The sequence below is a fragment of the Protopterus annectens genome, chromosome 1.part1 (assembly GCF_019279795.1).
Source record: "Protopterus annectens isolate FY-2018-M chromosome 1.part1, PAN1.0, whole genome shotgun sequence".
NCBI classification, from domain to species: domain Eukaryota; kingdom Metazoa; phylum Chordata; order Ceratodontiformes; family Protopteridae; genus Protopterus; species Protopterus annectens.
This window is the reverse complement of record NC_056726.1, coordinates 1384436711-1384451859: the sequence shown is the minus strand read 5'-3', so window position 1 is coordinate 1384451859 and position 15149 is coordinate 1384436711. Positions and strand designations below refer to the sequence as shown.

The 15149-nt window shown below is 42.0% G+C and overlaps 1 protein-coding gene across 1 annotated transcript in view; it reads right to left on the bottom strand.

The window, feature by feature from the left end:
• Positions 1-15149, bottom strand: part of LOC122810582 (methyl-CpG-binding domain protein 2-like) — a gene marked incomplete at its 3' end in the record, with an annotated part of 395833 nt that overhangs the window by 265925 nt on the left and 114759 nt on the right.

Genomic DNA, 15149 nt, shown 5'->3' with positions numbered 1-15149 from the left:
AGTCTTACCTTAAGACTTTTAACTAAGGTAGAGATCGTCACACTCCACTAATGTATTGGCTCATTAGCTGTTACCTTTCTCCCACTTTCCCAAAAATGTTTATGAAGAAACATGTATTTACCATTGATAACCACTTTCAAACCAGGCTCAAACATCTCAGATGCAGAAAGTACAATATATCCTGGTGCTCACGAGACTCACCTCTCCATACATAACTGCCTCCGGATATTGAAATCAGGAAATATGGAAGTTTAACAAAATCAACCATACCCGATATCAACCAGATGGCAAGTAGACTATGTGCAGGAGTCAAGCACCAGAACACTAGGGAGTTAATGCAACTGTGTGTTGTGGAGCAAGGACAACAATGCCAAATTCCACCTCTCTGAAAACAGGATTAGACTGGGATAGTACCAGACTGAATGAAGGGGATAGCACAATGGCAATCAAACTCATCTATCATCACTGAAAGGTGGGGCAAATAACATTATAAAGGGTCTGGTAAATTCTTTTAATATCATGGGTAATTATGGAGAGGCAAGTGAAAGGGATAAGAGAAACATCACCAAAGTGCATTTTACATATTAATGACAGACGTTAACTGGTTGAACTGAAATAAAGAAGGTCACTAGAGGAACGGGGTAGTATCTTACAGCTATAGCTTATCTGGGTAGGAAAGGACAATATATAAAAATATGCAATACCAATATGACTGACACACAGAAATAACTTTCTACATGCTGCATTATTGGAGCAAACATGAGCTACATCATTTTACTTCTGTATCCAACACTAAGAATCCTTCAATAGAAATTACAGTTGTCAAATAAGACATTCAATCAGTAATAATCAATTAAAATGTACAACATAAGCAAATTGCAACATCCATTCAAATAGTGAAAACAATACAATGGTTTAAAATTGTTTGGATTGTCCAGGGTTGAGATTTCAGAGAAGAAACACTTTCAGATGAGTGTACAAGTGCACTTTGGACCAAAAAAGTAAAATTAAACTCAACCTTTTAATTTAAGTGTTAACTACGTAGATGTAATAATTAATGTATTAGCAAACATGAATTTGTACCTGGAAGCAGGAATGTAATGAGGACAACTCAGCATTATGTTATATGTCCACATCTGATGCACAGTAACATGTGATGCATATTTGGCACATCAGAGTCAAATGTATCTTAATGCTATCAAAAAAAAAAAAAAAAAAAAATCAAAGGTTTATGGACCGATCCCAGTATAGGGAGACAGTCTGCCTGTATGAGAAGCTGCAATGAGCTCTTTGGAGGAAGTCTTTGGGCAGAAAGGTACATTTAATTTATAATACTAACAGTGATTTGAGAGTGATGGAAGCAGTCTGCAAGGAAAACTAATGACCAACAATTCTAAGTTACTATAGTCTTTTAGCAGTTAAACAAATCAGCATAAATGTGTCTGCCTGCTTGTGTCTGTCCAGCTGAAATGCATTACTACGGTCAGAATTTCTGCATTTAGATTAGTTAATTACAAGAAAGGACCCTCATGCCCAGTCAAAAAGAGTTGTGCTTGGATGGAGTGATAAAGTTAGTGTGAAAGCAACCTCCGGATTCACTATTCTTCCGTGCAGGACTAGCTTAGTCCTGCAGGGATGCGACCATTTAGGAGAAGGATGACAGTGCGTCATGCATATTAATGAAGGCGTGCTGCCTGAGTTCCTAATCTTAGATGGAGTGTGCAAGAGTGCAGGGGGCCTGTCTGACAGCAAAGCTCTCCAAATATACACGCCCCTGCAATGAAGAACAGCAGACAAGGCATAAAAGAATGAGCGAGACCGCTCATAGGTGTACACATGCACCCAGCAACATCCCCCCATGTGTACAAGAGCAATAACTAAAACAACAAGCCTAAAGTTTTTTTTGTTTTTATGAAACAGATTAAATTTAACAGTAGGTGGACAGGTTTGCCCATCACTTAGCTACAGTTAATGCAGCTTAAATGGCAGAACAGGATAAAAAGCAATATATATATATATATATATATATATATATATATATATATATGCAAATGAAACAGTACAGCAATAGTGTGTTAGGCAGAGCATTCGCCTTACTAGCAGTCATTCCTGGTTCGAGTCCCACTGCAGTACATTCCATTTTCCACGTCAAATCACTTTATGACCAATATTTCTAGTTGCATAACCTACTAAATAACATATATTTGTAAACTGGAGTACTGCATTAAATGCAGATGTGAGGTGTCAGTGTCATAATGTTGCAAAGTCCAAAGATAATCACATGTGCCCTATATAGTATATGTACACAGGAATCAGGGATACAAATGGACGATAAAATGTGTAATGAATGATAACTCCATACAGCTTCCAAATCCCCCATCTTCCCAAGAACCATTAGACATTGCTGTCTAAATTAGTGCAGTGGTAAGTGGGAGTAAGCAAGTGTAACCACTATTCAGCAGTAGTAAGTGGGAGTAAGCATATTTAAGCACTAGTAAGTGGGTGTAAGCCCATTTGCACAGGTGTAAGTAATGCGCGCAGAGGTTAAGCAATATTGAAGCTACCACTCTGTAAGCATATTTAACCAGAGCTTAGCATTGCTTACCTTCTCACAAACCTGCTTACAATTGCTTAAAAGTGCCTTAATCACTCTGTATGCAACAGCCGCTGTTCTGGTTAGAAACAAAATAAACAGCCTTTGCAGGACTTGAACCCAGGACCCTGTACACTATAGTCACAGTAGTTGACCACTAAGCCATCACATCAGTACATAAGATTGAGGTATCACCAAACACATTCTCACTATAGGAAAATCAAACTGAACATGTGAAAGGAATCTGTATACAGTCTTATGTTGTGTAACCTACTACATAACATAAATATGTGAATTGGAATACTGCAGTAAGCCCAGATGTGAGGTGTAATTGTAATAAAGTGTTGGAAGTCCCCTAATAAACACAAGGACCCCATACAGTGTACGTACACATGTATCATGGATACCAGACACGTATATAACATGTAATAAATAATAAATCAATGCCAAAAAAGCAAATATAATGCAAATTAAATATTAAGCAATGCTAAGCATTGCACAGCCCAGGTTAGTAGGTGTAAGCAATGTGTAGGTCAGTTAACTCAATTTGCCCATTGGTATACACCTTTAAACAATGCCAACCTTAGGTAAGCAGGTTTGCCCATAGCTTAGCCTTTTCAAAACCATCCAATCATGGCAAAGTGAGGAAAATCGGCCCTATTTAAACCCAACAGTTGGGACTACACCTCATAACTAGTTGTAGCTTCCCCTTGCAGGCACTATGTCTGGAATGGGAGAGGGTGTGCGCTTTCGGGCACAGTGCTGAGGTATCCAGGAGTCCAAAGTCATGGCAGGACTCCTTGTGAAAGACCATGAGCAGAGACTGCTGCAGGGCTAGTACCAGGGTTCCCAATACAAAGCAGAAGCCTGGGACCATCTCGCCCGTGATCTCACCAGTGCCACTGGCATACCCCGAACTGGTGAGCAGGTCAGGCATCACTATGCCGACCTGAAGCGGTGAAAGGGGGATCTCTTGGGTCAGTTGATCAAGAGGCTAGGAGGGCAGGGGAGGTCCCAGCTGAGTGTAAGTATCACTCCATTAGCTGTTTAATAATTGCCAGCTCATGTATATTGTGGATAGGTATGGCTAAATATTCCTCTTATGTCGTTCACAGTGGCAAGTGAGCGGGCTGTGAACCAGGAGGCGCATGAATGTCGCTTGCAGTGGTTGTGACGCAAGGCAGGTTAGTAATACTCTTTCATGTACTGTCAGAGGAAATATATCTATACTGCATACACCAGAGAATATGGCAGGAAGAGTCTCATATAGGATGTATGTAAATAAAAGCATAATAACCTGACAATAAAGGTCTAACTGCTGGACTGCGTGTGTTTACTCTGGTATCATATGGTAATGTAGATTTGCAATCACTTAATAGTACTGTTGTATTAAGCACTGTTACCCACACTGTGCAACATAAATAAAATGTGTAGGAATGTCTGAATATGACTGGTGTAATCCCAAGTGGTCATTTAGTACAACTGAGAGAGACAGAAAACAGTGAAAAGATAGACAACAAAATCCAAATAGCACACACAACTGAGATGTGAACTATTGTATTTTTAGCACACAGAGTCATGGTTCGAATCCTGGGAGTGATGGTCGGCTGCATACAGAATCACACCCCACAACTGCACAGATATGTTCAGTATATCAGCCCATATCTGCTGCGAAATACCCTGTCCCCTTGGAAATCAGTGGGATGATCCCAGATGTTTAGGCAGCAAACAGGAAATACAACTGATTGTCATGCATCTATAAGAACAAACCTGTCACTGTAGCAACTCCCCAAACTGTTATGAGAGTAATAGGCCACGTGTGTCCCATCTACACCCCCATGTTGTCAAGCTGTGACCATAGTGTGTAGAGTAACAGAGTGAGATGTATGTGCATAATACCAATGTGGAATCTGGTAATCTGTGTGGCAACATTCAGGTAGTGCTAACAAAAACTGCTTCCACAGGTCCGTCAGATATGAACACTGTGCCTAGAAATAAAAGATTGATACCCTGTACTGGTACTGTTTACTCTGGTATTGTACAGTATTGTGAGTGTTACAGTTGCTCTGAATAATAAGGTATCACTCATCACTGTCACCCACACTGTGCTACTTAATAGAAATGTCTAGAAAATCCTGTATTAGAGTGTTGTAAGTCACTAAAGGTTTAAGAGGGCAATAGTCTAAATATGTCCCGGTTCACCTACATGTGGTCAAGACATGCCCAGAGTCTGTGCAAAAAGAGATGGACAACAATGTGCATAACATCAACCTAGAATCTGGGAGTATGTGCAGAAAGAGTTAGTGTTAAACAATTTCTCCACAGGTATACCAGTTAAGAGGTGTATACTGCAGGCAAAACCAGTTCATGTATATAGTTGTCGACAGCCATACCACTGTCCAAAGTAAGGCAATAGGGTAGGGTACTAATACTTGTAAGGTACAGATAAAGTACAGTTTTGTACCTACCATAAATGTAGATGTTCGAAGATCCACATTGCTGCAGTCCTTACATATGGGTAGTCCGCTGTCCTCGGTCGGCCCGAATACCAAAGTATTAGGCTGACGTCGGTCATGGGCGCTCAGATCTGACATCAGAGCGTCAGGGTATAAAAGCGCATGACCGACGTCATATCCTCAGTCTTTTCTTGCCCCAGATGTCAGAAGGCCCTAAAAGGAAAGGCCACAGCCCAAAAACAGGATACCTCCCCAAAACACGCCCAACAACAACCATCACCCAAACCATATAACCATGCCAAACTACAGAGGGGAAGGAGGGAGGGTAAATTGGACTGCAGCAATGTGGATCTTCGAACATCTACATTTATGGTAGGTACAAAACTGTACTATGTTCTTCATCTCACATTGCTGCAGTCCTTACATATGGGTAGAATCCCAAAGCAGAGGTAAAGGGAGGATGGCAAAATCATAAAGCATTAGGGGCTGCTAAAATGCCCTGTAATATAGCAGTGGCAAATCCAGCCCTAGACTTAGAATAAAGAGGAAGGTGGTAATGCTTGGAACAAGTATGTACTGAACTCCAAGTGGCTGCTTCCAAAATATCTTTTGTAGCTACCCCCTTAGAAAGGCAGTAGAAGTGGCAGTAGCTCTAGTGGAATGAGGTCTGATTCCAGCGGAATCTCCTTACCATGATGGGAATAACAGAAAGAAATACAAAACCCAATCCATTTAGAAATAGTTTGTTTTGAAACAGGTTTTCCCTGAGAACCCAAAGCAAAAGAAACAAACAACTGCTGAGACTGCCTGAACCCCTTGGTTCTGCTCAAATAATAACGTAACTGCCTGTGAATATCCAAAGTATGCAAAATCTTCTCCCCTTTATTTTGGGGGTTAGCATAAAAAGTAGGCAAATGAATAGTTTGGTTCAAGGCCACACTAGAAACCACTTTAGGCATAAAGGAAGGATTAGTACGCAAAGATACCCTATCCTTATGAAAAATCAGGAAAGGTTCCACTGCCATAAGGGCCTGTAATTCAGAAACCCTTCTTGCAGAGGTAATGGCCAACAAAAAAGCAGTCTTCCATGATAAATACTTTAACTCGGCAGTAGCTGCAGGCTCAAAAGATTGTAGAGTAAGCTTTTCCAACACAAAATTGAGATCCCAAGCAGGTGTAGGAGCTCTACGTGGGGGTCTTATGTTCTTTGCCCCTCTAAGAAATTGCTTAAACAAAGGATGGGAAAATAAAGGAGGGTCACAGTCATAGTGAGCAGAAATGGCTGCAGCATGAACCTTTATCGAGGAGAAAGACAAACCCTTGTCCAATAACTCAGTAAGATATTGAAGAGAAACACTTAAATCAGGCTTGGAAACATCAAAGTCCTTCGCTTTGCTCCAAAGAAAAAATCTCCTCCATTTATCAGCGTAAACTTTCCTTGTACTAGGCCTTCTGGCCTCCAAAATAACATTCAAAACTTGTTGTGGAAGCTGAGACCCTCCAGGGTCTAAAACAGAATATGCCAGGCTGTGAGATGCAGAGACTGAATCATGACATTGAGGAAGTGATTGCCCTCCTGAGACAAAAGATGCGGAATCAAAGGCAGAGGCCATGGAGGCTCCCGTACCAAACTCCTCAGTAGTGGGTACCAGTGCTGTCGAGGCCAATCCGGCGCTATCAGAATCATGGATGGCTTGTCTATTCTGGCGTTCAGGAGTACCTTGGGAATGAGAGGCAGAGGTGGAAAGGCATAGACATGAAGATTGCTCCAACTGAATGATAGAGCATCCACCTTCCAAGCTGTGGGATGAAACATTTTTGTGCAAAACTTTGGCAACTGGTAATTTAGTGGAGAAGCGAACAGATCTATGTCTGGAGTCCCCATAACACTGTCAACTTTTGAAACACATGAGGATCCAGTTTCCACTCGTGAGGATCCACAATTTGTCTGCTCAACACATCCGCTAAGGAGTTCTGTGCTCCTGGTAGAAACCTTGCCTGAAGATTGAGGTGTAAACTGAGAGCAGTCTCCCACAAAATCATCGCTTGCCTGCAAAGAGGTACGAATGGGTTCCCCTTGCTTGTTGATGTACCACATGACAGTAGTGTTGTCTGTTTGAATCAACACCTGTCCTGGGTGAAGTAAATCCTTGAAAGCCATCAATGCAAATTGGACTGTTAACATCTCCTTCAAGTTGATATGCAAATGTTGAAGTCTGACAGGCCACGTGTCTTGCACCCATTTTCCATTGAGGTGTGCTCCCCAAGCCTTGTCCGAGGCATCTGTCGTTAGAATCTGACTCGCCTCTGGTCGGGTCACAGAGAGTCCCTTGTTTAGGTGACATTCCTGAGCCCACCACAAAAATTCTTTCTGAATGCAAGGTATTATCTGAATGACAGTGTCTAGATCTTGGCAGTGCTGTGTCCATACATTTTTGAGATACCATTGAAGCTTCCTCATATGCAGTTTGGCATTGGGAAGCACCAGAATACAAGATGCCATGAACCCCAAGGCTTGAAGGACTGTCCTTGCAGTCAGCCTGGACTGCAGAGACATTTGATGGAAATAAAGAGAAAGGCTTCTTTGTTTGTCCGGGGTCAAAAGGCCATCTGGGAAGCTGTATTCAGTCTCACACCCAGAAAGCACATGTCCTGAGAGGGTACTAGACTGGACTTTGTTTCGTTCACAGAATACCCTAGGCATCTTAACACTACCATCACATACTGTAGATGATGCAGAAGTTCGTCTTTGTGTTGTGCAATAATCAGGCAATCGTCCAAATAAGGATAAATCTGTATTCCTCTTAACCTGAAAAGGCTATCACTGGAGCCAGAACCTTTGTGAACACTCTGGGCGCAGTAGATAAGCCAAAGGGCAATGCAGAGAACTGATAATGTAAATTTCCAGCCTGAAAACGTAGGTACCTCCTGCAACTGGGCCTGATAGGAACATGAAGATAAGCCTCTTTGAGATCCAGAGTTACCATCCAGTGATCTTTTCCCAACAGAGGTAAAAGCTGTTGTAACGTCAGCATTTTGAACTTTGGAATGTCCAGATAAGTGTTGAGGATAGATAAATCCAAAATTGGTCTCCACGTGTTCCCTTTCTTTGGTACTAGAAACAGGCGAGAATAAAATCCTAGTCCCACTTCTGACAGAGGAACTGGCTGTATAGCTCCTATTTGAAGAAGTAAAGAAATCTGCTTGTGAGCCTCTATCCTTTGCCGAGGAGGAACGTCTGGCATGCCTTTGAAAGGAGGCAATGTATGGAAATAGAACTTTGTAGCCTCGGTTTATAATGTCCAATACCCATTTGTCCTGGGTGACTAAAAGCCAGTTTTGCTTGAAGAGTGCTAACTTTCCTCCCAAAGGAGCTGCCAGGGAAGAAGAATCTGGCAGCTGAAAATGCAGGTCATTGGGCCTGTTTACGAAAGGACTGGCCCCTGCCCTCACCTGCAGATTGTGCAGGTGAACTCCAAGATCTAGGCCTGAATGTACTGTGAGCTCTGCCCCTGCCACGTCTAGATCTACCCCTAGACTGAGGATCAGAAGAAGGGTAGGTCCACCCCTTAGTAGGCCAATTTCTACTAAACTTTGGAGGTTGCACCTGCAAAAAATCTTTAACAGTCTGCATGGACTTAGCCTTGTCTTCCATTTTCTTCAAAACCGACTCCACAGGGGGACCAAACAAAACTTCAGACTGTAAAGGGGCATCCAGAATTCTAGTTTTAACATGCTCGGACAAATTCTGATCCTTAAGCCAGGCGTGCCTACGAAGAACTGAACCAGTGGCAGCCACCCTAGAAGAGGCCTGTACAGCATCAAAACCACACTGCAAAGAATGCTTACCCACCTGTTCAGAGACATGTACTAAATCCTGCAATTCTTTACACTCTATGCCCTCTGCCAAAGCATCCACTTTAGATTTTAGCTGAGAAAGGAGGAAATTCTGATATTTCAACATATGAAACTGGCAATTTAAAGCCCTCATTGCTAAAGTAGAAGAGGTATACACCTTCTTACCCCATCTATCCAAAGCTCTAGCTTCCTTATCTTTACAACAGAAGCTCTAACACCCTTAGGCCCCTGACTAATAGTTTCTGGGTCCGCCCTAGGACTCTTATACAGATATTTATGAGCCTCAGGCACCCTGTAATACCTGTCCGGTTTAACTGGCGCAGGAGGCAAAGAATCTGGATTAAGGGAAGCCTCCGAGAAAACATCTTGAACAACATCCAAAACAGGAGGTATAGCCAAGGGTCTATGCTGTGGTAAAAACAAGAATTCCCTAAGCCTCTTCCGTGTATCAGAGAAATCCTGTCCTTCCCACTTAAAATGCTCCCTCATGGAATGCAGAGTTTCTGAAAATGAAAAATCCTCTGGAGGAGAAGCAGAAGGAGTGGAATCCTCTGCATCAGAATCCGAATAAGGGGAAAATCTTGAATATCTTCAGCAGAAGAGTCTGAGTCATCTGAGGCCTGATCCAAACTTTCCAACTCTGGCTCCACCCTGGGCCTCTTATCAGGAGGGGGCATAGAACCTCTAATTAAAGTAATCAAATCTTCTGCCATTTTAAGCATGTGCTTTTAGGCACAGACCCTGAAGTACCTGGAGGGACACCAGAGGAAGGCAAAACAGACCTGCCCTTAGAAGAAGCCTTAGAAATAGTAGCAGAAGGCCTAACCACCTTAGGCATAGAAGGGAGAACAGTAACCTGAGAGGCCCCTTCAGCTTGACCTGACTCCTGTGAGGCCACATCCTGCAAAATCAAAGTTTCCCCTGAGACTCAACAGAAACTTCAGCGGATCCACCTGCTCCACTGTAGTTTCTGCAGGACCCGCGTCCGAAACGGACGAATCAACCTGTCTAGGTTTCAAGGATTTGTCTTTGCTTCTTAGGAAGCGGCGTCGGAGGATCCGACGGCATATTATAATTACACCGCTTACCAAAGACTAACCTAGCACAATCTAACCTTCTTTTAATAGTGCGCTTATTAAAGCTAGCACAAAACCGACACCCGACTACGCCGTGGTCCGTCCCAAACAAGGAATGCAAAGAGAGTGATAATCCCTATGCGGTATCTGTTTCCCACAAGAAATACAATTATTCACTTTTTCTGACATCCGGAATTAACTGAGGCAAGAAAAACAAAAATATTCCCAACGGGGTACTTAGCCCAACTTGGTTTCGGTCTGAAACTCAGAATCCGAAAATTTCAGAACGCCGAACGGCACTTGCAACGCTGCTTCTGCATCGGACCATGCGGCAAAAAAGACTGAGGATATGATGTCGGTCATGCGCTTTTATACCCTGACGCTCTGATGTCAGATCTGAGCGCCCATGACCGACGTCAGCCTAATACTTTGGTATTCGGGCCGACCGAGGACAGCGGACTACCCATATGTAAGGACTGCAGCAATGTGAGATGAAGAACATCAGCACTGACAAGGAAAGTAATGTGAACTACAGGAATATACTAGTTGTTAACTGACATCTTTCTCTCCCCCCACCATATCTGCAACAATAAACTAAATACCCAACTCAATTGGTACGTGATGACTTCAATGTAATGTCGGGACATATGTCCTATTGTTTGATAATTATTTTAATCTGTTTCTATGCATGTGCTATGCTGAAATACTCCAACATTGGTGGCATGGTGCCATCAATGTACCTGCATACTGTTGTAATTACCACTGTGGTCCCATATATGCATGTGTTCTGTTTGCTATGCAACTGTTCCATATCTGGTGTCTGGGTTAATGGGAATATCTATGCATGCTGTTATACCTAATCCAGGAATGTGATTTCTATTATTAACCCACATATGTTGATAAAACATAACCACCATAGCACGTATGGGAATGCGGATCCCAGCGGATCCACCTGTCCCACTTCAGTCGGCCGTGGCATCGGGCACCAGCACGTCTGGGCCCCAACCCAGGAACACCTCGTCCGCTGGTCTTGCACCATCTTCGGGTGGAAATGCCTCAGGGGATGGGGCTCGCCCCCCCAGGAGCAGGCATGGACTGGAACCTGTCACCCGTCGCCAGGTCCGGGTCGTGGTGCGTAGCGAGCTCAACCGGGAGCTTGGATATCTGCTAAGCCAGCTCAAGGGCTGCATGTCGCGACTAGAGGGTTGGCCTGGCTCTCCGACCCAGCCCACAGCACAGCCACCTTTGGGGCTCTGAAGGTGCAGTGGTGACTGCCCATGGGTGCGGACCCACTGTTTCCAATAGGGGGCTCATGGACTTCCGATTATACAACACCCCTCCCCATAAAGGTGATTACCCCCCACGTGTCATATACCACCCCTGTACGAGTCTTGTTTGTACCCAACCTACCTCCCCAGATATACCTACTATCCCTCCCCAACATCCCACTCTCACCTGAAAAAAAAAGGTGCAATCTGTTCCCCAAAAAAAAAAATCTCGCCCTATACATAGCTGTCCATTTTCCACACATGTCCACTGGACACATGTAATCTGGTCTAATTGGTTTCACAACTTATTATTGTTGTCCTCACCACTCTCTCAGGGGTTTGAGTGTCCAAATTTACCTCAAAAGTCAGTGTATATGCACATCTGTTGCTGTAGAAGAAAAGGGCAGTCATGGACCTTCCCCTACACCCTTCCTGCACATCCCTAGCTATTTTCCCTACTGTCTTTCCCTCTTTGTGCCCCTTTTTCAACACTTTCCCCTCTTTGTGCCCATTTTCCACCACTTTCCTATCAACCCTTTTTTCTTTTCTTTTAAAGAAATTAGTGTGGGGGTAAGCGGGAGTAAGCACTTTTAAGCAGCAGTAAGCCTGTTTGCGCGGGGGTAAGCAATTCCTACGCAGGTTACGCAATTGAGAAGCTAAATCAATATAAGAAATTGTAACCGGAAGTTAGCAGTGCTTACCTTAGCGCAAACCCACTTACAGCTCTGTAAAAGTGCCTTAATCACTCTGTATCCAATGGCCCTTGTTCTGCCCAGCAACAAAATAAACAGCCTCTGCAAGACTCAAACCTACAAGCCTGCGCACCATAGCCAAAGTGATTTACCACTAAGCCATGTCAGATATACATAACCCTAATGTTTTCACAAACATATCATCCAGCACAGTCATTCAACAGTACAGGAAATGTATTTAAACATGTAGATGCATGTGTGTGTGTGTGTGTATATATATATATATATATATATATATATATGTATATCTAAATAGATATACATATATCTATACATACATACATCTATACATATATCTATACATACATACATCTATACATATATCTATACATACATACATCTATACATATATCTATACATACATATATATATATATATATATATATACATGTATATATATATATATATATATATATATATATATATATACACACACACACACACACACACACACACACACACACACACACACACACACACACACACAGCAATATATATGTGTGTGTGTGTGTGTGTGTGTGTGTATATATATATATACATATATATATATATATATATATATATATATATATATATATATATATAAATAAAAAGTAAAGGAAGAAACAGACCACGGCTGTAGAGAATGCAAAATAGTTTAATCCACAACGAACATATAATGGTGAGCCCTTTCGTGGACCAAGCCACTTCAGACATTGAAACAAAGTATAAAATTCCTTTATATATCATCCTACACTCACTAATTGGGACTCCACCTTAATTTAAAGACGCAGGTAATTCCATGTGCAAATGAAAGACAGCATATAAAAACATTACACCCCTCAGGGTTATACAGAAGGATGATGGACAATTTAAAACAGAAATACATAGAAAGGATTGCTATAGAAATAGTTATTTACACAGAAACAGCATGCATCCCCAACACATTTTTAAGAACATTGTGAGGGGGCAGGGACTGAGGACTTCTAGGCTGACAGCCGTTCAGGATAGATTTGAAAGTGAGTTGGGTGATCTGGGAATGAGGTTCTCACAGAGAGGTTATGCCCCCACTGAACTTCAGGACACTATGAGGGGTGTAATGGAATGTAGGAGCACAGAGGGTAGACCATACTTCTGTGATGGTGAATGGCCAGTGTGGAGTGCAGGGACTCTGGATGGACAAATGAGAACGTCAGTAATGTATTCCAGTAATATCAAGCTTCTCCAAAACATTTTTAACAGGAATTGGAACATCCTGGGTGCTGATGATGTTATTAAATGTTTAGTGGGGGATACCCCAAAATTTGCATACAAAAATAAAAAGAACTTGAAAAGGATCCTGTGTGGACCTAGGTCACAACATGGCCTGGCAAAAGATCCTATTAGTGGGAGTAAAGGTGGTACCGTTCCCTGTAAAGCCTGCAATTTCTGTATGCATATAGACTGTAGTGGAGAATTCAAGCATCCTGATATGGATATAGTGTTTAAGTTTAAACTCTCTGCAAACTGTAATAGTACAAACATTGTGTACTTGGGCCCATTGTGTGGTCTGTGCGTCATTCTATGTAGGGATGACGACCAGGTGGTTGAGAGATCGCATGTGTGAGCACTCCTATGATATAGGGAGGAAGGCAGAGACGAATGCCTTAGCTAGACATGTAGGAACCTTTGGTGATACACATAGGTTCACCTTCATGGCCACTGACAGAGTTGTGGACAACCTCAGGGGGGGGTGATGTGAAATTGAAAGCTGAGACGAAAGAACTTGAATGGATTGTGAGACTCAGTGCCAGTATGGGCAGGGGGTTTAATGACAAAATGAACATCAAGCCCATTCTTCTAGGAAGAGACCTGTTAAAGTGAAATATTAATATACCTTTGGTGTGTTTTAGTTTTTAAAAATGTTGGTTCATGTTTTTAAATGTGTTATTTCCTATATGCTGTTTTTATATGCTGTCTTTCATTTGCACATGGAATTACCTGTGTCTTTAAATTAAGGTTGGGTCCCAATTAGTGAGTGTAGGATGATATATAAAGGAATTTTATACTTTGTTTCAATATCGGATGAAGTGGCTTGGTCCACAAAAGCGCTCACCATTCTATGTTCGTTGTTGATTAAACTATTTTGCATTCTCTACAGCTGTGGTCTGTTGCTTCCTTTCCTTTTTATGCATTTGGATTATTTTTTGGAAGTGCAGTTTACCAGCATCACCTGTTTTGTACTTTTCTTGGATATATCTATATATGTATATGCAGACATATATCTATAGATATAAAAGAGAACATAACAAAAACATATATGACCACATGCAGCGTTAATGGGGGTGAGGGAGCCCAAGCAACATATGTCTTGTACATATTGACCCCCCCCCCACACACACACACACACACACACACACAGACAAACTGGTCTTCCCTGCAATACAATACCAACTGTTGCAAATCTCATAACCAGGACCTGACACAACATGGGCACAATGCTCCATCCCACCTGTACAATGTCAGGCTGTATCAGTAACATATCAAGCAGTACAGTCTGGCTACTATAGGAAATGTACAATGTGGAAGCAATCAACATTCCTAAGATACACACACACACACACACATATATATATATATATATATATATATATATATATATATATATATATATGTTACTACACGTACACACACAGAGATATGTATAGGAAGATACATATGTAGAGGGTGCACACCATACGGAACAGCCAGTATGCCTACAGTTGCCAACTTACCAACTGGACACTGTATGAGTCACCCATACAAATGACAATTGTTGCCTGCAACATATTCCCACAGAGAGGTCAAAGGATATAACACCACACACAGGTTTGTGTGAAATACATGTAAACAGACTAATGCAACTGTCAAACAGATAAATTAATACAGTAATCTGGAAAGGATTACATATGTTACTGTCCAGGCCAAGGCCTTCAAGTAGTACAACAGTAAAGACAGACTGGGCCACAAGATAACAATCAATCAACAGTAAGTAATACAGATGTATAGTCCAGCAGCCTCTGTCTACACTCTGTACACAATCCCTAGAGTGTAAAGACCTCAGCTGACACAATGGGATGTATCTGTTACATATCAAGGCATAACCGAAACCATCATAATCACACTGACAAACAGAACAGTCTGTATAC